Raw genomic sequence first — 25585 nt, 5'->3', positions numbered from 1 at the left:
CTTTCCTATGTCAGGCAATCAGGTATCCCATTCTTCTTGTACTAATAAATTACTTTGAAGTTACCTTGCCTTGGTTTATGCAGCACAGAAAGAAGTTGAGTTCGGTATGCACGGACAATGTCAGATTAGCCCCCTGTGAGCAATTCCCAGTCACATCGGGGGCCACAGCTCCTGGCTGGGAAGATACCAAGCGTGTCTTTTTTTCTCTCTTGAGTGGAAGGAGGGCATCTGACACTGCCATCTGCTATATACTCTGAATTTTGTTGTCAGACTTCTTCTCCCTGATTTTCTGTGGAAAACTGTGGTTTCTGGGGCTAGCTCCTGAAAAAAAGAGCTCCTCTGTGATGGCCTCCTGTGGGCAGGAGCCGGCCGAGCCGGCTGAGCTATCCGAACCTGGTGCCTGTCCAGTGAATGCAGCAGTGTAAGGGGATGACCTTATCGCAGCAGCCAACAGGAAATGATGAAATGTGCTGGGAGAATTCGGCCGGGACACGGAGGTCAGACTTACAGCAGGGCTGGAAAGAGGCAGGTACAGAAGCAGATCCGCAGAACCACAGAGTTAGGCAGCTAAAGCAGCGTTTGACACAATCGTGAGTGTGCTCTTTATGGTAGCCCTTCTTGAAAGTAGAATTTCATAGGTTTTTGTTTTTGCTTTTCCTGAGTGATTGATTTGACAGCAGTGTCACCTTGTCAGCAAGTTCAGCTAGCTTTAGAGCCCCTTGATGGAAGTGTCGCCAGTTTGATATAACTGGTGTGAGATGTTTTGTCCAGCAGCGTTGGGAAAATAGCAGCAGAGTGTTGATATTTTTCTTGGTGAATAGATTTTTCCCTAAACAAATGAAAGTTTGTGATTTTATAACTCTTAACTCTGGTTTTAGAACATACGTGCATAAAATAACTTTGGAACTTTGCTAAGTCTTAGACCAGCCTGAGGACCTCTAGCTGAATTTTCTTCTCACTGGATAGCTAATGAGTTACTTGAGCTAACTGTTAATAGAGGCTGTTTTCTAACCCCCACCCCACCCCCAAGACATTGTGTTTATTACATGCTGTCATTTCCTTTCTTAAAAGCCAGATCTGATCTATAGACATAAATGGAATTTGGAGAAAAAAATGAACCAATGAGCCTTTCCAGTTGACTATAATTGCTGTTTCTTGATGCCTCCCCCCGCCTCCCAAATAGCCCACGGGCTCCTGGCCTCCTCACCAGACCCCCTCCCTCCTTGTCTATCCTCCTCCTGAGTCAGCTCATTTTTACTTCTCTTCCCAGACCGTGAGCCCTTGTCCTCTTATCAGATGGCTGTCACCAGAAAGCTTGTTTACATTGAAATGTAAAAATTTGTTTTAATTACTGAACAGTCCTATATACATTTGAAATTATTTCTTAAATTCATATTCTAGAATTGAAAAATTATGATTCCTTCCTTCCTTTAGTTTTGCAGTACTGTAATTCTAATTAGAAGACTGAAAAAATAAGTCCAAAGGGGATGAGGGTAGGGGGAAAAAGTCTGATGCTTAATACTTACTACCATTACTAAGTGAATGATGGTTACTAGATTACCTATTGCCATGAACATTAACCAGGCAGTGTCTCCTTGTTTGCCAAAAATGCCTTGGCCTTGCAGTTTGTGTCACACAGCAGCAGGCTTTCTTGTGAAGGCAGTACCTACTGTGATTTGTGTATGTCTAACACTTAAGGCCACACAGGGAACATTTCTGGAAACCTGCGAAGTACAGTGCAAATCTTGAGACCACCTCAGACACACTAGTTTTGTCTTTGTTCTGGTAGCTCTGAATGGCTCTTTCTCAAACCCCATTCTTCCTGACCAAAAACATCTTACTGAATCCTAGATGGACTTTAAATGCTACTTCTATGAAAACAACAGAGGATTCATAAATTCAATCCAGAGCTTGTCTTGCAGGTATAAGATTTATGCCAGTAAGTGAAAGTAAACCTCCCTTTCTTTGTTTTTCCTTTTTTATTACACCGTGGCAAGCCCTTTGACTTTTGCTCTTGAGCGAGTTGGCATAGTTTAAAAGATTGGAACATGAAATTTAGAGTTGCAGTCACTCTTGGAATGGATATATCCAGGCCCTTTCATTTTAACAAAGGAATTGAGATGGAAGTGAAGTGACTTGTCCAAGGTCACATGACTTGTTAGCTGAGTGAGTCCAGAACATAGGTCTCTTTTTTCTAGGTCATTGCTCTTTCCACGATAGAATCTGCTTCTCTGCATTATTACCTCAAGGTTAATAGTACTCGGCTAAGTAGCTTTTACTTCTGATGAGTTCATTTTAATTTGTTTTGTTTTCAGTTTCTCTGAGAATAGTGGCATAGATGTATAATAAGTAACATATAATGTATAATAAAGCATTCCTGCCTCTGAGAGATGCTGTTTACTTTTCTTTCTTTTTATTTGTCAGTCCTGGGGCTTGAACTCAGGGCCTGGGCACTGTCCCTGACCTTCTTTGTGCTTAAGGCTAGCACTCTACCACTTGAGCCACAACACACTTCCAGTTTTCTGGTGCTTAATTGCAGATAAGAGTCTCACAGTCTTTCCTGTCCCTGTTGATTTTGAACCAAGAGCCTCAGATTGCAGCCTCCTGAGTAGCTAGGATTACAGGCATGAGCCACCAGGGCCTAGCTGAAAGAGGATTCTTAAGAATATGAAAGGAAGAGGCTGGGAATGTAGCTTAGTGTTAGAGTGCTTGCCTAGCATGCACGAAGCCCTGGGTTCAGTTCCTCAGTACCACATCAACAGAAAAAACTGAAAGTGGTGCTGTGGCTCAAGTGGTAAAGTGCTAGCCTTGAGCACAAAGAAGCTGAGGGACAGTGCCCAGGCCCTGAGCTCAAGCCCAGGACTGGCAAAAAGAAAAAAAAAAAGATGACAAGAAGTAGTTTTGGCTCCTATTTCTCAGTCTCTGCCAGGGAGTACTAGCAAGTCTTAAGACTTGAGGTGACTGAACAGACTTTGCAATCTGAGAGTCTTCAACATAATATAATGTAAATTAAGAAGGAAACTATTTAATTCATAAAATTTAACCACAGTTTTCTAGATAGATCTTTGAAAGTACTTTGTTAGGCAGGTATGTAATCTTGGTGATCTTAGTATGAATGAAGCCCTGAGTTTGACCCTTAGCACCAAGAAACCCCTTTTCTGTTAAAATTGAATTCAGCTGTACACCTGTGGCTCACACCTATAATCTTAGCTATCAGGAGGCTGAGATCTGAGGATTGCTGTTCAAAGCCAGACTGGGCAAGAAAGTCTGTGAGACTCCCCAATTAACCACCAACCCCTTCCTCTTAACCCCCCCACAAAAAAACAACAACCACAAAGCCCCCAAAATTGGAAGTGGAGCTGTGGCTCAAGTGGTAGAGTGCTAGACTTGAGTGCTAAAGCTCAGGGACAGCATTCAGGCCCTGAGTTCAAGCCCCAGGATTAGTATTTTTAAAAAAAAAAAAGGTCAGGCACTGGTGGCTCCTGCCTGTAATTCTAGTTACTCAGGAGGCTAGGATCTGAGGATCATGGTTCAAAGCCAACCCGGGCAGGAAAAGTCCATGAGACTCTTTGTTTTGTTTTTTGTGGGTCGTGGGGCTTGAACTCTGGGCGCTATCCTTCAGCTCTTCAGCTCAAGGCAAGCACTTTACCTCTTGAGCCACAGCGCCACTTCCAAGTCCATGACACTCTTATCTCCAGTAAACCCACCAGAAAACTGGAAAGTGGTACTGTGGCTCAAGTGGTAGAGTACTCACCTGAAAAGCTGACAAGCTGGGGGACAGCACCAGGCCCAGACTTCAAGCACATTACAGCGCCGTGTGTGCCATGCATGTGAAGACTGGGCTCTTTCATTCCCAACACGAGTGTTGTGTGCCTGTTGCATCATGCTGGGGATTTAGTAGTGAGCAAGACAAAATCCTGGTTCTTTTACTTTTCTATTTTATTATTACTATTATAAAGGTGATATATAGAGGGGTTACAGTTACCTATCTTAGGTACTGAGTACATATCTTTTTGAACAATGTCATCTCCTCTCTCATTTTCTCCTGGTTTTCCCCTCCTGATCCCCCTGAAAATCCTGGTTCTTGAGGATCTTGTGTTCTTGTGTGCAGAGATGGTATAGCAAGATATAATTTGGCAGGAGGGACTGAGTGCCTTTAAGGAAGCAGCAGGGTTGTGGCTGGAGTGGCAGAGGCATGGGAAGGGCAGGGAGGCTTGCTTAGGAAGAGAGCGCATGAGTGAGCATTTCATGTGGTAAGAGACTGACACAGGGAGGCTGAGTTTTAAGGATCAGTGGATGGGATGCAGGTGTGAGAGGGAGAGGAAGCGGGAACATGCCTCAGCTGTATAGATGAGCAAGGTGCTGATTCCACTTGGAGAGATGGTGCGTGTGGCCAGGAAGAAGGGAGATGATGCTTCAGCGACTGGTTGTCAGTGACTGGCTAGTAAGGCACGTATGGAATCCATTACTGGAAAGCTTGGGCATCGAGAAGGTGCCTGTGTGCTACCTCTTTGGAGTTCTCAAATGCCACTGGCCAATATGTTCTTACAGCAGAGACATAAAAAATACAGTTGTGCAAATGAACAAAAAAAAATCCAAAGTTACTCAGGAGTGTCAAGCTAGATGATAGTGAGTTCAAGACTGGCGAAGGTAGAAAGATCCTCTCTCAAAAACAAAACCAGCTTGGGCGCCTATGGCTCATGCCTGCAATCCTGGCTCATGCCTATAATCCTAGCTTCTCCAGAGGCTGAGATCTGAGGATTGCAGTTCAGAGCCAGCCCAGGGAGGAAAGTCTATGAGACTGTAATCTCTAATAAACTATTAAAAAAAAATCTGGAATGGAGCTGTGACTCAAGTGGTAGAGTCCTATCCTCGAGCAAAGTAAGCTTAGGGACAGTTCCTAGGCCCTCAGTTCAAGCCTCAGGACCAGCACAAAAAAAAAAAAAAAAAAAAAAAAAACCACCCACAACAGAGCTGGGGGTGTGGCCCAAGTGGTACAGCACTTGCCAGAGGTCCTGGGTTAAATCCTCAGTACAGGGAAAAACAAACAAAAAAACCCAACTCACAAATTCGACCATCCCTTCATTCCAGATTTGCTAAGATGTTGCCTCCTCAGGCCAGCTTTCCCTGAGCACCTGTTCACGTAGACCCAGTTACTGTCAGTCCCCATCTGGCTTCACGCACAGTTCTGTCTAGCCCTTAACACTGTGTGCCACTTACTGGCTTAGCTTCAAGTCACCTGACACCCACTGTATTGCTGGCAGGGATTCGGTCACTCTGGAGCACCCTGGACCCAAATGCCTCACGTGTGCCTGGCATACAGGATGCTTTCATTATGTCACTGAAAGAAAGAATTCACATTTTGATATAGAGCAATTTGTTTTCCACTCACAAACACATATTTTAAAATAAGCTCAACATGTCAGCCTTTTAGACGTAAGAATGCTACTTACGGTGTTGAACGCTAAATAAAGCATCTTTGCTGTTGGTTGGCCGTTGGTCTGCCAGCAGTGGTGCTAAGCTTTGGGTGCAGTTTTCAGCCTGCCTCGGTCCAGGCCTACCTCATCCTGCAGTTCCTAGGCTGCCCCAGCATCACCCCTCATTCGGCCAGCCTCATCTGTGTGCCCCCTCTTATCTACGGCTCTCCTCTGCATGGGACTCAAGCTTTCTGTCTCTTAGATGGTACGTGTTTTTAGAATGTGTAAACAATTGGGGTATATATCTCTTATATGTATGTGTATATATGTGTGCATATTATATATGGTAACTTTTTTGCTTACTATTTTGGTTTTTAGAATCATTTTTTTAAATGAAAATACTCACACATTGGGGATAGAGGCCATTTCTCGATCCAGCTGAACTAGCAAATGTTTTATTAAGGATCTGTGTCAGAGAGAGGGGGGAGGGAGAAAGAGAAGGAGAAAGAGAGAAAGAGAAAGAGAAAGGAAGAGGAGGGAGAGGGGTATTGTAATTGCAGCCAACTATCATACCTTCTTCAGTGCTTCTCAGATGGTACTTGGTGGGGCAAGTGTGATAATTAGGCATTTCATTATCATAGAAATGTGATTGTTCTGGGCTGAGAAGGGGTTCAGTGGTAGAGAGCTTGCCTTGCATGCCTGAGGCCCTGGATTTGATTCCTCAGCACCACATAAGCAAAAAGAAAAAAGCCAGAAGTGGCGCTGTGGCTCAAGTGGTAGAGCGCTAGCCTTGAGCTGAAGAGCTGAGGGACAGTGCCTAGGCCCAGAGTTCAGGCCCCACAACTGACCCCCCCCCAAAAAAAACAACAACTGAGACTTAAAGTAAGGAAACAGTTTCTTTTGTCCAAATTGGAATGAATAAAGGAGGTCACCTGTCCATTTTCCAGTGACCTGGGGTAACATCACATAGACGGGCTCCAGCAGAACTACAGAATCTTCTCCAGATGCCCCAGCCTTGTTAGCTTTAGGGCTGTGGAGGCTGCAGGTCGGCTGGGCTGAGTGGCAGTGCAGACACTTAGTTCTGTACCGTAGTGTTAGGTCAGTTACCAAAATGACAGTAAAGGGCCTAAGCCAGTCCAGACAATCCTGGCTTTGGACCTTCACTTTCTGTCCCCTGGCAGTCACAATGCTGTGATCAAGATCAAGCTGTCTGCAAGCTCTCTAGCTGCAGCTCTTCAGAGACCATTGGTTCACCGTGGACATGTCCTGCTTGTTGAAGGGACACCCTTTGTCCCGATGGGAGGCATGGCTGGAGAGGACAAGGGAGTCAGGAATGTGGGAAATTGGCATTGGTGTGCAGGCATCTTCCTTAATGAGCCATTAGATTCCTCATAATACCCCATGGAGCTGGTCTGCTGGATTCTTCCCTCTTTCATAGATTGCGCCTGTGACGACAGCTATTGCAAGTACAGTCCCTGCTCTTTAAAGAAAAAAATTTGCTATTTTATGCCTTGATTTAGCTCATTTGCTCCAGACTTACTGATTGACAAGTGGATTCTTTTTTTTTTTTTTTTTTTTTTTTGCTTGGGATTGGGTCCTGAATCTGGGCCTGGGCGCTGTCCCTCAGCTCTTCAGCTCAAGGCTAGCGCTCTACCACTTGAGCCACAGCGCCACTTCCAGCTTTTTTCTGCTTATGTGGTGCTGTGGAATCGAACCCAGGGCCTCATGCATGTGAGGCAAGCACTCTACCACTGAGCCACCTTCCCAGCCCCGACAAGTGGATTCTCTGTTCATTTTTCCAAATTACTGGATGCTTCATGGTATGTGAAAGTTTTTTTTTTTTAACTTAACATCACTGTCACATTAGTTTTCAGTGTGTGTCACTAGGTCCACGCTGACCCTGTTCCCCAGAGTACAATGCTTTGGCTCCAGCAGGTCTACCTGGAGCTGGTCCAAATGGAATGGTTTCTTGAGAGAGGGGCATCATGGTTGAATGCAGAGAAGTCTACAAAGTTGTTGTTGTTGTTTCTTAAATTCTCTTGTGCTTTGCCTAGCTTTTTTTAACTTCAAAGGTGCACATTCATAGTATAGCTGAGGAAGAATTCTAGCAGTTCATTTCCAGGCAGAGCTTGTGATGGGCAGTGATAAACACTGTATCTTAGCAGACTCTAGCGTTCTCCTGGCGGGCAGCAGTAGTGGAACCTGAGTGGATGCGCTGTTTTTATTGGTGGTGGATGAATGATGCAGACGCCACACTAGTCATGGCTTGAGTGACACAGGCTGGCATCTGACCCTGCATCTTGCTGTTGATAAAGTCTCTGTCCCAATCCTTAAAATTTGTCACAACACCCTACAACGCCTTTCCGAGCTTCTCCAGCTAATGGTTCCCCAGCTCTGTCAACTTGGGCACACATGGCATTTTTGCACAACTGTTTCCTAGCATGTGGTCATTGTGCCAGTCAGCCTCATGTGAAGGAGTGCCTCAGGGCTGCTCACAGGACACCCCATCCTCCAGGCTCTGCCGGGCTCTGCATGGAAGCCATGTAGTCCACAGAGCCTTTTTTTGGGTGTGGGGGGGGTCCGGTCGTGGGGCCTGAACTCTGGGCCTGGGCGCTATCCCTCAGCTCTTCAGCTCAAGGCTAGCACTCTACCACTTGAGCCACAGCGCCACTTCCAGCTTTTTTCTTTTTTGCTTATGTGGTGCTGAGGAATCGAACCCAGGGCCTCATGCAGGCAAGGCAAGCACTCTACCACTGAGCCACCTTTCCACACCTTTCCAGCCCCTCCACAGAGCCTTTGAGGTAGATTGATTCCATTTTACAGATCAGTGTCAGTCTTAGTATTTGCCTAATGCGATGCAACCATCAAAGATGTTATTAAGAATCCAAGTTGCAGATTGCAGAATCCTTCTAGATTGGTGCATCCTAGGCTGTATGGAATATTGCTCTCCTGCTGCTTTTGATTTTTTAGACCTGCCCTTTGCCCCTCAGGCAGAGCTGCAGCTCCCTCAGACTTTGGGGGAGGGAAGAAGCTGCTAGACCACTGCCTGTCTGCATAGGAAAAGCATCCGCTCCTCCTTGCTGGACAGAGGACCACAGAGGCTCTTTGTGTGACAGGAAGTCCTGAAAGAGGCTGGAGGGTTGACCTGGGCCACTCTGTGACTCATGTGTGTTGTTAATAATGCCTTTGTCTAGTCCTGGGAACCCGCTTCTGCCGCCCGCTCCCCATGTCAGAGCTTCTATTCCCCTACTTTCCCTTCATGCCTGCCCTGGGTGAATGTCCCCATTTTATGGCCTGAACAAAAGACAATCTCCTGACCCATTTATGTAATTCTCCGTCTACTTTTATCCGAAGAACCTTTCTGACTCGTCTGGATCCATGTGGTTTTTCTGTTGGGGGTTCAAATGTGTCTCTTAAATGGAAAAAGGTGAGGAAGCTTGAGAAAGAGAGACCTAACCAGGCAAGGGCGCGACGGGAAGGAGCTTAGCCAGTACTTGATGTGGCCTAATATCTGGTTCTGGCAGGTCCCCTTAAAGACTGGCACATGAAGTGCAAAGAATAAAGAGAAGCCCAGCCCCTAAACCTGTGCAGTCCCTCTTGTACCTGTGGTCCTCTGACGTGTGTGCAGTGTGTGGTTAGGATGTAAACACCCCATGAAGCAAGGTGGCACAGGTGGCAGAGCTGGTCTGATGCAAACTTGTGTGCTCTTCAGTCCTAACCCCAGCTGTAGGTATGAGAGGAGCAGACTCTGTGTGTGTGTGTGTGTGTGTGTGTGTGTGTTTGTACATGTTTGTACACACATGCATGGTGAAGGGTTCTAGGACTGGGTTGAAATGCCATTGCTTCAGTGCTTGGCAGGCAGCTTTGCATATTGTGGCTGGCATAACTGGGGCCCCTACTGCGTGGACATGCGGGTAAGTCAATGAACACTTGTTCAGGCCCTAAAGTGAGTCTTTGTTGAACGTGACTGCCGGCATAGGCAGTGTAGAACGTGTGCATTGTAGTGGGGGAAGAAGCCACATCTGTCAAATGTGTTGAATTGGGGCTAAGAGATAGTTTATTGAGATTTTGGTGATCATGACAAAGAAACCCTTATCATCTAGCCCACTCCCCATCGTGGAGAAGTGTCATCAGGGTACACAGTCTCTTTCCCCATCTAGGAGGGGAACCTGGGGAAGATTCATGGTCTTCACCACCACCATCATTATTCCTCCTTCTCCTGTAATCTTATTGGTGCCTGCGTTGCATTCAGAAGGCACAGAGCCCAGAGGGGAGTGGTCCTTGCTCGGTGCTGAGTACTGCCGTGGTGAGGCTGGGGCCAGGGCGCAGGGGTCAGAGATGCTGCTGGCCTTGGGAAGAAGCCTAGAAGAATTTGGAGTAGAGGCATAACCTAATCTTCCCACAAGATACACTGACCACAGTGGGAAGCATCATGGAGAATGAAAGGAAATGAGGACCAGACTGGTGGCCAAGGGCCAGCTAGGAGACTGTCCATGACGGGGGCCAAGGATGGAAGTGGCCTTGACCAGGGCAGCTCTCCCTGAGGGGACGCAGGAGGTAGGAAGAGCTGCCGCAGCCAGCTTTGGGAACTGGCTGAATGTGGTGATATTGCAGGGGAGGGAGGTGGGGAGCAGTGGTGGGACTGTTTCCTGACATAGGAAACTGACGATCAGAAGCAGACATGGGGAAGGTGGGATGGTCTGCAGGGAAGTGATGGCTGGGGTGGGGGTGGGGGTGGGGGGAGAAGGGCATCCAGAGGGCAATGGGAGATGTGACTTTGGGCCAGAGATGGAACCATAGTGTTCAAGGAGGTTTATAGGTGCAGGAACTAAGGAGGTGAGTAGACAGGGTGTGTTGAGAGAAGAGGGCCAGCAGCATCCCGGAAGTGGGCAGCAGGAGGTTGGACGACCCCAGGGGCTTCTGACTGCTGCCTGGCTCTGCTGAGGGTGAGAAGAAAGGAGCTGGAGAGGGAGGTCAGAGGTGAACAGAAAAGGTCTGCAGGGCCCTAGTGGAGTGGCAGGCTGCCGGGGCCAGCAGCCCCGTAGAACTGGGCAGTGGGCTCAGTAGGAGTGGATTTCTTTTTTTTTTTGGGTCCGGTCATGGGACCTGAACTCTGGGCCTGGGCACTGTCCCTCAGCTCTTCAGCTCAAGGCTAGCGCTCTACCACTTGAGCCACAGCGCCACTTCTGGCTTTTTTGCTTTTTGCTTATGTGGTGCTGAGGAATCGAACCTAGGGCCTCAGGCATGCAAGGCAAGTGCTCTACCGCTGGGCCACCTTCCCAGCCCGAGGAGTGGATTTTTACAAGGCAGGTGAGAAGGAAATTGGATATTGGGGAGTTGACAGTGCTTTTTCTGGGGACCCTGAGGCTGCTGTGCGTGTGTGTGTGTGTGTGTGTTCGTGCACGTGTGCGCGCACGAGTGAGTGTGAGTGTGACGGACTGGTTCCTCACCACAGAGAGGGAAGGTGTAGTGTGGCTCAAGACATCAGTATGGAGATGCGAGAAGGGTCTGTCTGATGAAGAAAAACTGAGCACTACAGCTTCTCAAACCTCTGGAAAATTCCCTCCAAGTAGACGAATATTAGTTCAAAGGAAGAAAACCTCCTTTCGCAGTCACAGAGGGCGGTTCTCTGACTACCAGCTGGAGTTTCCTGGTGCAAACACTGAGTGTTTGTGGAGGCCCTCCAGGTCTCAATGCAGAATTGTTTATTGTATGTGTGTGTCCACCATCCCACAAGGCACTTTGACCCTACAAAACAAGTCATTAAAGGATCTCCTCAGGCCCCGCCCTGACTTGCCCTCTCCCCCCAACACCTGCCGACCTCTCTCTGAACCTTCAGGGACTCCTCTTACTGAGCTGCTTTAAGCTCTTTTCTGGGTAAAGCTGTAACCCATTTGGAGAAACCCTTCCCCCCACCCTCGCGTCTCTTGTAGCCCTTGCCACCTTCCAGTTTGGCTAGTCGACTTGGTGATTTATTGGTTCAGACATTGAGTCATTTTGCAAATATTTGAGCATCTACCTCATGCTAGACGTTGGGAATGCAAGAAAGAAGACACACAGCTCACCCTTAAGTCTAGGGTAGTGGATATCCATGTGCTGGTTTGCTTCTACACCATTTCAGATCTGAAACAGCCCATTGGTCCTTGATGATGTCTGTGTTGTCTTTTCTGTCAGTTCTGTCATTGTTTTCTTAGCTTTTGAGCATTTGACCTGTCTCCGGATTTTGCTGTTATAAATACTGCTGCGATGGACATTTTGTTCAGTCTATTTTTTGCTTGGAGTTTATTTGCATGGTGCATATTCCCCAGAGTGGGACTACAGAGTCAGAGTTCAGTGACAGTTATCTGCCTTGTTCCCTATTTCCAGATTTTTCCATGAAGCCTTTTAGCAACATTAGAGCACATTCCTATTTTCCTGTAGCTCCACGCCCAACTGACACCATCATATTTGTTTGTCAGATTTGTGTAAGGAAGCAGGACATAAAGCCATGCTCCCCAGCCACCAGGATAAACCACGGTGTATTAGACTTCAACAACAAGCAAACTTCAGATCGCAAATAACAAGTAACAAATAACCTGTCTTCCTCACTCTATATGTCCTACTCAGTCTGCTCGTACAGCAGCTGGGGTGCAGTATCCACAGTGGCTCAGGCCAGCTGCGACAGAAGCCCCTGCTCTGCCCCAGCTGCCATGGGAGGCCTCCTCAGAGGAGAGGTAGGCCTTGTCAGGGCTGTCCCCCCCCCCCCCCCCGGGTGCGCCAGCACAGCTTTACTCAGCTTGGCTCAGTGATGGGGCTTGGTGACATGTCTGCCCCACCACAGCTGGCTTCCTCCTCCATGCTCTACTGTCATAGCTTCTTTACAGCATGGAATGGGATTCTCAGTCCTTCATTATTTTAGGTAGTAGATTTTAAAAATCGTGTGTGTTTTTTCTTTCTAGATTACATTGTGTTGTGCAAAGGTTTAGAGAATTACATGTTTGGTATATCTGCATATATTTGTCCGGCATCTTTTATTTCCTTTATACCAAAAAGTTATCCTTTTTACAGAACCAGAAAATAAACTGTTTTCTTTGAGTTGCTTAAAGTGGATTTTATTTGGTGTGTGGGACACTTGAAATTCATAGAAATATGTAATGTCAAGTCACTTTAAACCAAGGTGCTTGGTCCTTGACAGTTCTGTTTGTTCTGTAGGACAATGCGATTTGTCAGTGCAATGCTATTCTTGATTAAAAAACAACAACAAAAAAAAACAGTAGTAGAACTGGAAAGGAACTTCCTTAATTAAAACTTGCAAAGCCGGGTGCTGGTGGCTCACGCCTGTAATCCTAGCTACTCAGGAGGCTGAGATCTGAGGATCGCGCGGTTCAAAGCCAGCCCAGGCAGGAGAGACCGTGAGACTCCTATCTCCAATAAACCACCAGAAAACCGGTAGTGGCGCTGTAGCTCAAGTGGTAGAGTGCTCACCTTGAGCTGAAGAGCTGAGGGACAGTGCCCAGGCCCAGAGTTCAAGCCCCTACGACCAACAAAAACAAAAAACAAAAACAAAAAAAAAAACAACTCGCAGGGCTGAGAGTGAAGATCAAGGTTAGGATGATGCCAGGCACTGGTGGTTCATGCCTGTCATCCTAGCTAGTCAGGAGGCTGAGATCCAGAGGACTGCAGTTCAAAGCCAGCTGGGGTATGTTAAAAAAAAAGTCAATTAGATTTCTTTTCCAAAATAACAAGCCACAAGCTGAGCCTAGAGTATGGCTCAAGTTGGTAGCGTGCCCGCCAAGCAAGCAATCTGAGTGGGAACGTAAGTACTTAATACAAGCTCCAAATCTGACCAAAAAACAAGCAAACAAAAAAACAAACAAAAAACCAGGAAAAGAAATCAGCAAAGCAATTCTAAGTTCCCAGGGAAAGCAGAAGACCCGGAATAGCCAAAGCAGTTTTGAGAAGCCAAAACAAAGTTGGCAGTCTCAGGTCTTCATAAATCTGCACTGTTGAAGGCTGCAGAGCACTGGTGTGGGTCGAGCCAAGGGCACACAAGTACAATTTTGACACGGGTGGTGAGCCAGTTCAGTGCTTACATCAGTGAGTGCTGGACACTGCTCTCTACCTGCAAAGGAATGACTGTGCATGTCTGCTCACAGCACCCACAGAACTCAACGCCAAATGGTTGAGAGACCTAAATGTAAGAGCTAAATCTCTAGAAGTTTTAGAAGGAAATATGGACACAAATCTTTGTCGCCTTGGAGTAAGCAATGGTTTCTTAGTTTATGACATCAAAACACAAAAAGAAAAGCATAGGTTAATTGGACGTCATAAAAATGAAAAGCTGTTCTGCTTCCCCAGATACTATGAAGGGTAGAAGAAAACATTTCCAAGCCATTCATCTCATGAAGGACTCACGTTTGGAATATACCGAGAATCTCATTGTGGGTAGAGCGCAAGGCTCTGAGCTCAGACTTCTTCATGTCTATACACAGACCTCCATTCTTCCTGAGACCCCTAAGGGGTAACTTCCAGGGTTAACCGTGGGTGGAGGAAGGGAGGGCTGCGCAGCTGAGAGGGAAGCAACAGGAACCGGGAACAGGGGAGCCAGGCAGTGCGGCAGCTTCTCCCAGCCATGCTTCTCAGGGCTCTGTGTCCCCTTCCTGCCCTATTCCCACTTCCTACCTGGCCTTCTGCCCTTGAGGCTGGCCTGCTGCCCTCCTGCTTCCCACTTTGATAAGAAGATGGGTGGACCCGAGGGGACATGTCTGGCTCACCACAGGCTCTTCAGCGAAGCCCCTCCTGCTGTGCGTCTCTGAGACTCGAAGGAGGTTGACACGGCTGACAGCGTGACAGCCTAACAGCGCAGTGTGTAGTGCCTTGCTTTCCTTTGATTGTACAGAAGAGAAGATTCTATTTTTGGAGTAAAATGATTGTCCTAATTACTGAGTAGTGAAGGGGTTGGCCTCTCTAAGCGCACATCTGCTTTCCATTTAGCTTGTGTTTTATTCTCTTATGGCTGACTGGGTAATAGTAGTGCTGGGTAGAAGGTGTGAAGCCCATGGTAAGCGCTGTCCTCATGCCACAAGCTCTCCCAGAGTTCCTTCCCCTGCCACAGGCTGCGCTGGTGAGTGGGCCAGGGAGAGGCTCCAGCTGAACGGAGCTAGCGGACTTCCCGTGCCAAGGCGCACCCGCTGCAGTTGGTCAGAGGCCTGGCATCCTGCACCGGGGGCACTGCAATCTCTGGTACCTGGAACAGAGTCAGTGCCCAGGATACATTAATTAGCATCCCCATGACGGATGGCGAGTGGCAAGGACAGTGCCTTTCCATTCACCTTGGCCCTGAGCTGGGCAGAGCAGAGCAAATCTTATCGTTCCCTTTGTAAGAGGCCGAGGACTTGAGGCTGGCAAGGATGTGATTCTGTTCACCTCTCTTAGGCTGCTTGAAAGACCAGAGGAAGCCCTGAAATCCAGGTTCCCTGGTCCCTTTTGCACTCTGTAGGTTCTAGTCCCACACAAGCTGGAAAGTAAAAGCTCTGTATTTCTCATGAAAGTACTGCCTGGAGCTTATACCCCTTCCTTTCCAGGGTCCCTGCCCCGGGGCTGTGGTGGGCACCCAGGCTCTGGGTTTTGTTCAGCTAGGCCTGTTCTAAATGGACCACTCTGAATCGTTTTTCTTTCATCTTTCCACTTTCCCTGTATGTTTTCTCACACTGCTGTTTGCATTCTCACCTTAATATCAACTCCATAAATGTGTCATTTTGTCCTTTTTAAAGTAACTCTAATTTTAAGCCTGTGGAACATTAACTCATTGTTTAGGTTGAGGAAGTCTTCAGCTTGAATCTTTATAGGCCCATGGTGCTTGGGAGCCACAAGTCCTAAAAGCACTGCTGTAAAACTGGTCTGAGACAGACCTGTTAGCTCACGTGCTTCCAGTACACAAGAAAAATGCATTTTGGAGATGTGGCTGGTTACATACCCTGCGCTCCTGCCCTTCACAGGTGACATCCTGCGGTGGGCTGACAGCTGTAGCTCTCTGGCTTTGGGCTACTTCTTTGTGACTTGAGGCAGTGTGTGTGTGCGTGTGTGTGTGTGTGTGTGTGTGTGTGTGTGTGTGTGTGCGTGCGTGCGTGCGTTCGTGCGTGCGCGCGCGCGCCAGTCCTGGGGCTTGAACTCAGGGCCTGGGTGCTGTCCCTGAGCTTGTGTGTGTGTGTGCGCGCACTCATACCAAGGCTTGAACTCAGAGCCTCAGCTTTCACTTGGCTTTTCTGCTCTAGCTGGCACTCTGCCACTTGAGTCATACTTCCACTTCTGGCTTTTTATTGGTTCACTGGAAATAAGAGCCTCTTGGATTTGTCTGCCTCGGCTGGTTTTGAGCTGTGTCCTCAGATTTCAGCCTCCTGAGTGGTTAGGCTTATAGGCATGGGCCACTAGTGTCCAGCTAAGGCAATCATTATTCTAGAATACATCTGGCCATCAGTTTATTTTCTTTGTGATGTTAGGACATAAAATCAACAGGAGCAAAACTGTTATTTTAAGTATTACTACAACCCATGTCTAGTATTTGTTGTTATGGTTGGTCATAGGGCTTGAACTCAGGGCTTGGGCACTGTCCCTGAGCTTTTTTGCTCAAGGCTAGCACTCTACCACTTGAGCAATAGCTCCGCTTCTGTCTTTTTTGCTGGTTAAATGGAGATAAGAGTCTCAGACTTTCCTGCCAGAACTGGCTTCGAACTGCGATGTTCAGATCTCAGCCTTCTGAGAAGCTAGGATTACAGGCGTGAGCCACTGGCTCCTAGCCATGTTCTTTAATCTTAATCTCTACATCTTCTTGGGACAAGGAAATAAGACCTTCTTCAGGTTGCCTAAGCTACTTGTTTGTCTAAAAAACAATGCTAAATTCTCCTCCATTCGGATGGCATTGGTTCTTGGGATTGTCAGCAAAATGAGCTTGTATACTCTGTGCGTGGGTGAGTTGGGCAAGTGAGCTGGGTGGTGACAGGTGAGACTTCTGTTTTGAAGGTCTGGATGGGGAAGAATGGAGTCTTCTTGAAGCAGAAGTCCAGGACTATTTGAACCACGCTGGTGGCTGGGCCCCCAGGGCTTCATATCAGTGTGGCTGGTCTCTAAAGTGGCTGGATTTTCTCTGCTTCTCATCTACTGGGGACAGCTTTCGAGGGGAGAGCTGGGCCGGGAGCAGTGGGGACCTGTGACAGGGACTCCGGTTGTTGGGAGTGTTGTATTCTGATGTGTGACCTCACTCTGTGGACAGGAGCCGTGTATACACCCAGCACACAGAAGCTGTGGAGCACAGGCTGGGGAAATCATCGAGAAGAATCTAGGCGAGAGGTCAGGGATGGACCTTGGTGGGAGATAGCAGTTGCAAGAATAAGATTATTTTGTTCTACAGTCACACATCGCCATCTCTCCTGTGCTTGCTGGTCAGTCCTCTTTGCCCTGCTGAGGACAGCAGGGCAGACCTGTCGGGAAGGCCTCCCTTGCCTTGGTATCGCTGATTTTGTACTAGAGGCACACCTGGCTCTCACCTTGCCACATTGTCTCAGATGCTGTCGCCTCTTCCTCGCGACTTGCTTGTCATTCTGTTCAGAAGTGCAGCTTTCTTTCCACTTGCTGTCCATTAGTCCCTCCACTGTCCTCTTCCTTTCTTTCTCAACCTACCACCTAGCCTGTGATCTGCTTTTCCTGTCAGTCACCTGTAGTAGAGCATAAACTCCACAAGATAGATTTTTTTTTTTTTTTGGTTGGTCATGGGGCTTGAACTCTGGGCCTGAGCGCTGTCCCTCAGCTCTTCAGCTCAAGGCAAGTGCTCTACCACTTGAGCTACAGCGCCACTTCCGGTTTTCTGGTGGTTTATTGGAGATAGTAGTCTCACGGTCTCTCCTGCCCGGGCTGGCTTTGAACCGAGATCCTCAGATCTCAGCCTCCTGAGTAGCTAGGATTACAGGCGTGAGCCACCAGCGCCCGGCCTAAGATGGAATTTTTCTTTGTTCTGTATCCCATGGGATTCCTCAACACGCAGACTATTCCATGGCTGCAATGCCAGAGAAAAAATAGAAAATCAACAGCACACTGGGTAGATAGCCAGACATCCTAATGGGTACATGCTATTTTAATGGAAGAATTTAAAAACCTTTCCTTATTTTTTTGTTTTGACACAAAAATTTCCAGTACATACTTCCACTTAGAACCTCAAAGCAGCCCCTCCTTTTCCTATACCCCTAGTCTCCTTAGAATGCTATAGACTGGGGCTGGGATGGTGGCTCAGTGGTAGAGTGCTTGCCTTGCATGCATGAGGCCCTGGGTTCGATTCCCCAGCACCACATAAGCAAAAAGAAAAAAAAGCCGGAAGTGGCACTGTGGCTCAAGTGGTAGAGTTTAAGGCAATGACTGGATCCAAAAACAAACAAAAACAAAACAAAACAAAAAAGAATGTTATAGTCTGTAGGACTGAAAGGTCAACTGCCTAGTGAAGAAGAGACCCAGAGCCCAAGGAGATCTATATCAAGTTCAAGGTCCTTGAGCTCCATCTCATTACCTGTGTGTCAGAATCTGGGAAGGGAGCCATCACCTGATGGTATTGCTCTACATTCTCACAGCATGTCTGCTTATAGGGTGGAACTGAACTTCTGTGCTAGAAGACTGAAGTGATGGAATTTCATCAGGTCATGTGGCTAATAAGACTCCATGGCTGCCATTATTTGTAGCCAGTGGTCTCAGGGATGCTGTGAAACTCTGTTAGAAGGCAGTGATCCTTTCTCAGCCCTTTTGTGAGGGTTTGCATGCTTTGACATTGTTTCCTGTCTGGCTCCTGTGTCATTTCTGGGTCTGGTCAGTCACAGCACTTTTGCCAGTGACAGAAGTGCTTTTTTGGTCTGAGGTGGGGTCCTTTTTTTTGGGGGGGGTCAGTCATGGGGCTTGAACTCTGGGCCTGGGCGCTGTCCCTCAGCTCTTCAGCTCAAGGCTAGTGCTCTACCACTTGAGCCACAGCACCACATCCGGTTTTCTGGTGGTTCATTGGAAATAAGAGTCCTGCCTGGGTTGGCTTTGAACCACGATTCTCAGATCTCAGCCTCCTGAATAACTAGGATTACAGGCATGAGCCACCAGTGCCTAGCCTGAGGTGGGACTTTAACTCAGCATCTGACACTTTCACTCATTGGCACTTTACCACCTGAGCCATGCCTCCCACCCCCAATGACATCTCCTTACCAAGACGGATACTTTGTCTCCTCAGAGCTGGGGCATGTTTGGGGCGCTTTTGTGGCATTTTGTTGAATGCCAAATGAAATCTCAGCAATTATGGGACTTAGGAAGTAACTTGAGCTCCAGAAGATTAGAAGCATGAGTCCTTCTTGCAGGGTCAGTTTTCAGGTGTTACCAAAGTACAGCTACTTAATCAAAACCATTCACCAAGCTGCAGCAAAGCTCATTGGCAAACATGCTTTCCTGGTGCTCTGACTGCAGGCAATAGCGTGAGTACAGAGGTGTCCATCTCCAGTCCGTATATAGGGAGAGAAGAACCAGGACAAGTGACAGCAGGGCGAAGAGGGACAGGCAAGAGGCAGGATCCCGGAGGGAGCATTGTGGCCAGAGGTTCTTGAGCTGAGCTTTCCTGAGGAATCCGTTCTAGCTTCATTCCTCTTCCACCAGCTGCCCAGAGCCACTGGTACAGAGGACCATGACAGGCACTTACAGAGTAACCAGGTGACTTGGGTTCTCTGAGAGACTGCCAACCTAATTAGGAAAATAATGATTGGCCAAATGATATACCCATGGAGGAACTATAACGGGATGGGGGGTAACTGGGATGTAAGGAGGAGGCATTCACACCAGGCCTAGCCGGACATGTAGGAGTTGACTAGGAAGGGATCTCAGCAGTGTTCTGCACACCAATTTCAGGAAGGCCGAGGCTAGCAGGCAGGTAGGGCTGCCTAAGGGTTTATGCCTAACTGGCACACTAAACGGTGTACATGTAGTTGAGGACATGCAGTGGAGCTGAGGCCCATGTTGGAATGTGCACTGTGTACAAGCTGAAGAAGGGAGAGTGCAGAGGATGCCTGTACGGCTTTCTGTTCCCGAGATAAAGCATGCTGTCCTTCTTTAGCACATTCACTGCTATCTGAGCACCAAGTTTTGTGCACACTGGGGCCTTGCTTACACTTTTTGAATTTAGTTTGGTGTTATACACTTGATCTTAGCCAGAAGGCTGAGAAGTGGCAGTCTGGTGTTCTTTAAAGCCTCAGTGCTCTTTGCATGAATGTACATTTCTGTACTTCCAACTCTAAAACATATAAGGTCTATTCATCTGGTATAATTAGGGAAAAAAAATTCAAAGCTTCTTTTTACCCTCCGTCTCACGTTTCTCCAGCGGGAAAAAGCCTGGAAGACAAGTGTGTTAAAGAACTGGCTGTCCTCTGACTATGGAAGAGAACAGTGAGCCATTGTGGCCTTTGCTGGTATTTTCGTATCCGGTTTATTTTTAAACAGTCCTGTGCAACCAGAGGGGAATTTCTTCCCTTCCGTGGTTTCTGTTACCATGGCTCCATAATATTTCCTCAAATCTGCTTGTTCATACTTTCACACACTTCAAAATCACCCATATAATTCCTTACGTGTAAAATCTCTTATTCATTCTGTCCCAGAATGTTTCTCCAGCTGTGATAGCAGTTTTCTCCAAAGTGGGAGGAGTCCGCTGTTCCAGCTGCCTGCAAACGTTGGAAAGAAAACGCATGTGCAGTGGGTTTTCCATTGGGGCCTGAGTGGGCAGACCCATTCCCCTCTGCATTGAACCTCTTCGACCCAGCATCCCTGGCTGATCGTATAGGTGCACAGGTGAAGTGTCGGCATTGAGCAGTTTGTCCGGACATCTAGTAGATGTTTGATATCCTTGGGATCCTAAGCATGCATGTCATTTTATTTTCTTGGTCTTATCAGCCATTTATTTTTGGAATTGACTGAGGCTTCCACTTTGGGCCTTTGTTTTGAGAATCTGCAATCTAAAGACAAACCATTCTGGTCCCAGTAATATCTGCCCTCTCTCCCAGAGAGGTAGATTGTTTACCGAATTTCAGTGTTCTGAGAAATGTGTATTTCCTAAAGAGATTGCCTAGGGTTTAAAGAACATCCTAGAAACACATGGAGCTAGAGAGAGAGTTTGTGCATAGTTTGTGGGGTCTTGATCTCCTCTGCTGTTTAGGGATATGTAGGATTGTCTCAAGCATATGAAAGTAGCTTCAAACTAGGTTCAGAACAGGTAAATTGAGGCTTAGTAGAGAGAATTGTCTTTGCCAGCATGTTTTAAATTTCATTATAAACATGCTGCCTGGGTGATAGAGCAATTCTTGATACTTACAAACTTGAACTGTGCTTAGGGTCAGCCTGCCTCCAACGTGCTCAGTTCCTCTGATGCAGACAAGAACCCTTTTTTGAAGAATAAATGTACTATGAAAGTGTCGTTATAGTGGTTTGGGGCACTTAGAGGTGGCCTGGAGATTCCAGGTGGGAAGTCTTCTGATTTAATGGCTATACAAGTAGGCCATCATACAGAAACTGGGTTTTGCCATTAAAAATTTGGTTTGTGCGTGCATGCATGCATGTGTGTGTGTGTGTCTTGAACTCAGAGCCTAGGCACTATCCCTGAGCTTTTTTGCTTAAAACTAGTGCTCTACCACTTGAGTTACAGTTCCATTTATAGCTTTTTTTTTTTGCCAGTCATGGGGCCTGAACTCTAGGCCTGGGCGCTGTCCCTCAACTTTTCAGCTCAGGGCAAGTGCCTCTACCAGTTGAGCCACAGTGCCACTTTCAGCTTTTTCTGCTTATATGGTGCTGAGGAATCGAACCCAGGTCCTCATGCATGCAAGGCAAGCGCTCTACCACTGAGCCACCTTCCCAGCTAGCTTTTTTTGTATGTGTGATTAATTGGAGATAAGAGTATCACAGACTTTCCTGCCCAGGCTAGCTTCAAACCCTGATCCACCAATGTATCTTGTATTACAGGTGTGAGCTATCAGCACCTGGCTTGATTGCTACCTCCTCCTCCTCCTCCTCCTCCTCCTCCTCCTCCTCCTCCTCCTCCTCCTCCTCCTCCACCTCCTCTACCTCCTCCTCCTCCTCCTCCTCCTCCTCCTCCTCTTCCTCCTCCTCCTCCTCCTCCTCCTCCTCCTCCTCCTCTTCCTCCTCCTCCTCCTCCTCCTCCTCCTCCTCCTCCTCCTCCTCCTCCTCCTCCTCCTCCTCTTCCTCCTCCATCTCCTCCTCCTTCTTTTTTTGAGGATCAAGACTGGGACCTGATGTTTTTGCTAATTGGCTAGCATTCTACCAACAGAGCCACACCTCCAATCTCTTGATTGGTTCTTTAAAGAGGATGAGAAAGTAAGTTTTGCTCTCAGCCTAAGAGACATTTGTGGTTAATACTCTGAATTACTAGTCTTTCTTTCCTGAGTAATTAAAGAGATGTCAGTATATAGCCTTTGTGAATGAAAGTAAGGACAGTTTATTATTGTAATTGGTATTCTTTTCTAAAGCTCACATTTCTCTCTGCCACTACTTTAGCTGAAAAGATCTTATCATGTATCTGTATGAGTTTAAACAAATTAGGCAGGACCTGTTGTGTAGCACCCATGTTATTCCCTTTCTAGGCAGGAAAGCAGACTGAACACAGATACTCAGGTAGTGCTATGTACTTGGAAGTATAAAAAGAATTAAGAAGTGTGTAGCAGGCAGAGCCAGTAGTGGTGGGAGGTGATGTGGAAGACATGCAGGACTATTTTGAGGAATGGCCAAGCTGGTGTGAGGCCATGCACTTTCCTCAGGGGGAAGAAAGTCAGAAATGAAGGGGAACGGCACATGCAGAGGCCCCAAGGCAGAGAGCCTAATACATTCCAGAAACAGCAAGTGGATCATTGTGCTGGAGAACAAAGCTGGCACAGCAGATAAGGGAAAATGGAGGGAACAGGTGGGGGGCCACCGGGCCAGGGGTGCCCTTGCATCAAAGGGAAGTAATTAGGATTTAACCCAGATGCAAGGAAGAAGGGAAGGAGAGGGGAGGATGGGGATTAAAGGAGGAGGGATGGGAGGGAGGGAGGGAAAGAAGGAGAGAGGAAGGGAGAGTAGGAAGGAAGGGAAGGGAGAGTAGGAAGGAAGGGAAGTGACGATATGACTTGAATATTTCAAAGGTTGCCCCAAGAAGAAGAGAAATTGGAAGTGAGGGTACCATTTTCTATTTTATCTAACATCAAGATTCTTTGAGGAAACATTAAATGAGTGCTTTCACCTAGTTTTGAAAATGTGGTTGTCAATACCACTTCTATCTGTTGGGAATTGCGATTGTGCGAAGTTTTTTGGGACATCTTCGTTAACGTTGTGTAAGTGCGTAGACCCTGCTTGTTAACAAGAATAACAATATGCTGCCTGCACGGCCCTGGTCATGTAGAACTCTGTAAAGTTTCTCAGCCAAGCCTGCAGCCGGAAGACCACAAAGCATGAGAAAGTCATCAAGTTTACCGCACACGGGGATTTCTGTGTGGGAAGATAGTTCCTCCTTCCCTCTTCACTGCCCCTGTTTCAGGGTAGGCAGCTGGTAAGCCCCTGAGTCGGGGGAGTCCCCTCCACCGGCCGCCATGCTCTTCCTGCCGCTCCTCCCCGTGACATAAGGCTTGTGCTGTGTGGGACGCCCTCCCTGTGCTCAGGCTCCTCAGGATGCGCTTAGGGAGCCTGTGTCCTGCTCCCTGGGTGAAGAGCATCCTCAGCCATCCTCAGGGAAGGAGGCAGGGTTAGTTCTGTTTTCTAGAGAAGCAAATAGGTTCAGAGAGGCCAAGGCCACAGCTCCTGGTTATCATCTGGCTGCTAGGTGGCAGGACCAGCATTTTTTTCTTCTTTCTCTTGCATCTCATAGCCCACACATTCCAGGGGCTATGCCCTGCCTAGTACGACTGTGAACATGGCAGGTATGGCTTCCCAAATCGGACACTTGGTAGGTGTTCCATGAATGCAGAATGGGTGAATGAATGCATGCAGGCCTGGTGGCATCCATGGGGAACTCTGGGGTTGGCCCAGTGTGTGGGAGTCCAGCTAGCATCCTGCCCCCATTAGCACCCCACCTTGCCCCTATCTAGGCAGGCCAATCACTTGTCTCTGCCTGTATCTCTCCCAGGAGGCAGCAAGGCCTGGGTTTGAATCCCAGCTTTATCACTTACTTGGCTGTGTGACCTAGGCAATGGAAGTCAGCGCTCTTATGCTCTGTTTCTTCATCACAAGTGAGAATGATAATCGTAGCTGCCACATGGGGCAGCTAAATAAATAGCTCCTGATAGGTGCTTAGTAACTATTGACTTAGTAACTATTTCTGCTTTCTGGCAAGGGCAAGAGCGGCCTCTTGCTCCAGCTCTGAGGACATTCTTGAATCCCTGCCACTCTTAGCATGGTAAGTTCTTGGTAAATGTTAGACAGAGGAAGGAAGGAGGTCTTTGAGGTGGAACCTGCCCAGAGGAAGGCCTGGCCATACCGGTGTTCAGTTGATAGCTCCGGGTCACCAGGGCGCCGGCCTTGGGAGGCCATCAGAGCAGCCTGTTTGGAACTGCAGTTAGTTTTCTGCACCGCTGTCTTGTGACCTTTCTTCCCAGTTGACCTAGGTTGGACATGTTTCCTTGTTCTACACTCATCTTTTCCTAAAATATTCTCGGACTCACCTTGCAAAGCACCCAGCACCTCAACTTCCATTCTGTGGATAGGTAGTGACTTCCTTTACAGATTCTCAAAGAGAGAGGAACCCTTCCTTTTCAGTTTACCCTGGGTAGCCTTCTGTCCTGTGCTTGCTTCTCCAGGTATATTCAGGTCCTTTTTTGGGTGTGTAACCTGCCCTTTAAATGCAGATCTGGGATGTCAGATTGAGCACTTGCCCCTTTGACCGTCTCTAAGAGAGATGCCAGCTATCTTGAACCACATGCTTGAACCACAGAGCCCCAGTGAAGGACAAACCTGGAAATCTGGGCAGCTGTGACCTTCCCAAGGCCTGGGACTGAGTGGGGATCTAAGCCTCTGCTGTCTGACGGAGGACCTGGCACTGTTTTAGCAGGGGACTACAATGCAATGCTCTGCAGCCACTGCCAATCACAGGATTGGTGTAAACACTGGGAGAAATGCTTATTATGCAACTGAGAAGAGCAGACCTCAGGATGATTTGTTGGTTGTGATTCGAGTGAAGTCAGGCCGTAGATGGCAGGAGAAGAAAGGGCTGAGTAATGAGAACGGAGGTCCGTGGCACACAGCCCGCACTGGCTTTGACAGCTCCGTGGGAGCTGAACACACATTTGAACTTCAAACTGCCCGGGCCCAGCTTGGTGTCAGGCTTTACAACAGACACATCTGACTGAGAGAGTGTGGGACTGTCACTGAGTGACAGAAGAAGTTCTTTGTCCAGGGTGCCAGTGGCTCACACCTGTAGTCACACCTACTCAAGAGGCTGATTTCTGATGATTGCCCTTTGAAGTCAGCTCAGGCAGAAAAGTCCATGAGACTTATTTCCAGTTAATGCCCCTACCATCCCTAAAAAAGCTAGAAGCGAAGGTGTAGCTCAGGTGGTAGGGCGCCTGACTTGAGCTTTCAAGAAAGTGAAGGGAAAGTGTCGAGGCCCTGAATTCAAACCTCAGTATGCTACAAAAAAAAAAAAATAATAATAATAATGTTTGTCCCGTAACCATCTCCTGGATAACAGTTTTTCTGAAGAAAGAGGAAGGCTATTCTACTATGTTGAGTAAAATAAAATAACAGGTGTTTTCTCCCCTGTTCTTAACTGGGCACTTTAGAATCTAAAACTCATTTGTTTCCAGGGAAATGGTTCCGGGCCCTAGTGGACTTCCTGAGCACCCCTCCCACTGCCTCTCCCCAGCTTGTCTGTCGTTTGCTGTGGACAGTTTATACCCCAGGGTGGTTTGTAATCCTTGGCCAACCCAACTTGGTTTTTAGGTGCTGATTTTCAAGTGACATGGTTTCCAGGGCAACCACAAGCCAAAAAGATACTTACTGTTCTTCAATGTCTGAAGAAAGACTGGAAACAGGCTCCACCCTAACTGCCTAGGAGGGGCTGGGACTGGCTGGGCCGGGGCCCTGGTGCCCCTGGTGCCCCTCGCGCCCCTCACGCCCCTCGCGCCCCTCCCCTTGAGGGGCAGCCTTTGCAA

The 25585-nt window shown here is 47.7% G+C and overlaps 1 protein-coding gene across 3 annotated transcripts in view; it reads left to right on the top strand.

Moving 5' to 3' along the window:
* Pacsin2 (protein kinase C and casein kinase substrate in neurons 2) overlaps positions 1-25585 on the top strand; it is a 95818-nt gene that overhangs the window by 34589 nt on the left and 35644 nt on the right. Inside the window, exon 1 of one of the 3 annotated variants that reach the window (XM_069999709.1) lies at positions 497-590. The exons of the other annotated variants lie outside the window; for them this stretch is intronic. The gene's annotated coding sequence lies outside the window, so the exon portion shown is untranslated. Of the gene's footprint in view, positions 1-496; positions 591-25585 lie in introns of those variants that run through there. 3 annotated transcript variants of the gene reach the window in all.

Source organism: Dipodomys merriami, unplaced genomic scaffold (assembly GCF_024711535.1).
Source record: "Dipodomys merriami isolate MVZ:Mamm:240054 unplaced genomic scaffold, mDipMer1.0.p SCAF_55, whole genome shotgun sequence".
Lineage (NCBI taxonomy): Eukaryota > Metazoa > Chordata > Mammalia > Rodentia > Heteromyidae > Dipodomys > Dipodomys merriami.
Note: the sequence above shows the minus strand (reverse complement) of the source record. Positions and strands in the feature narration are given on the sequence as shown.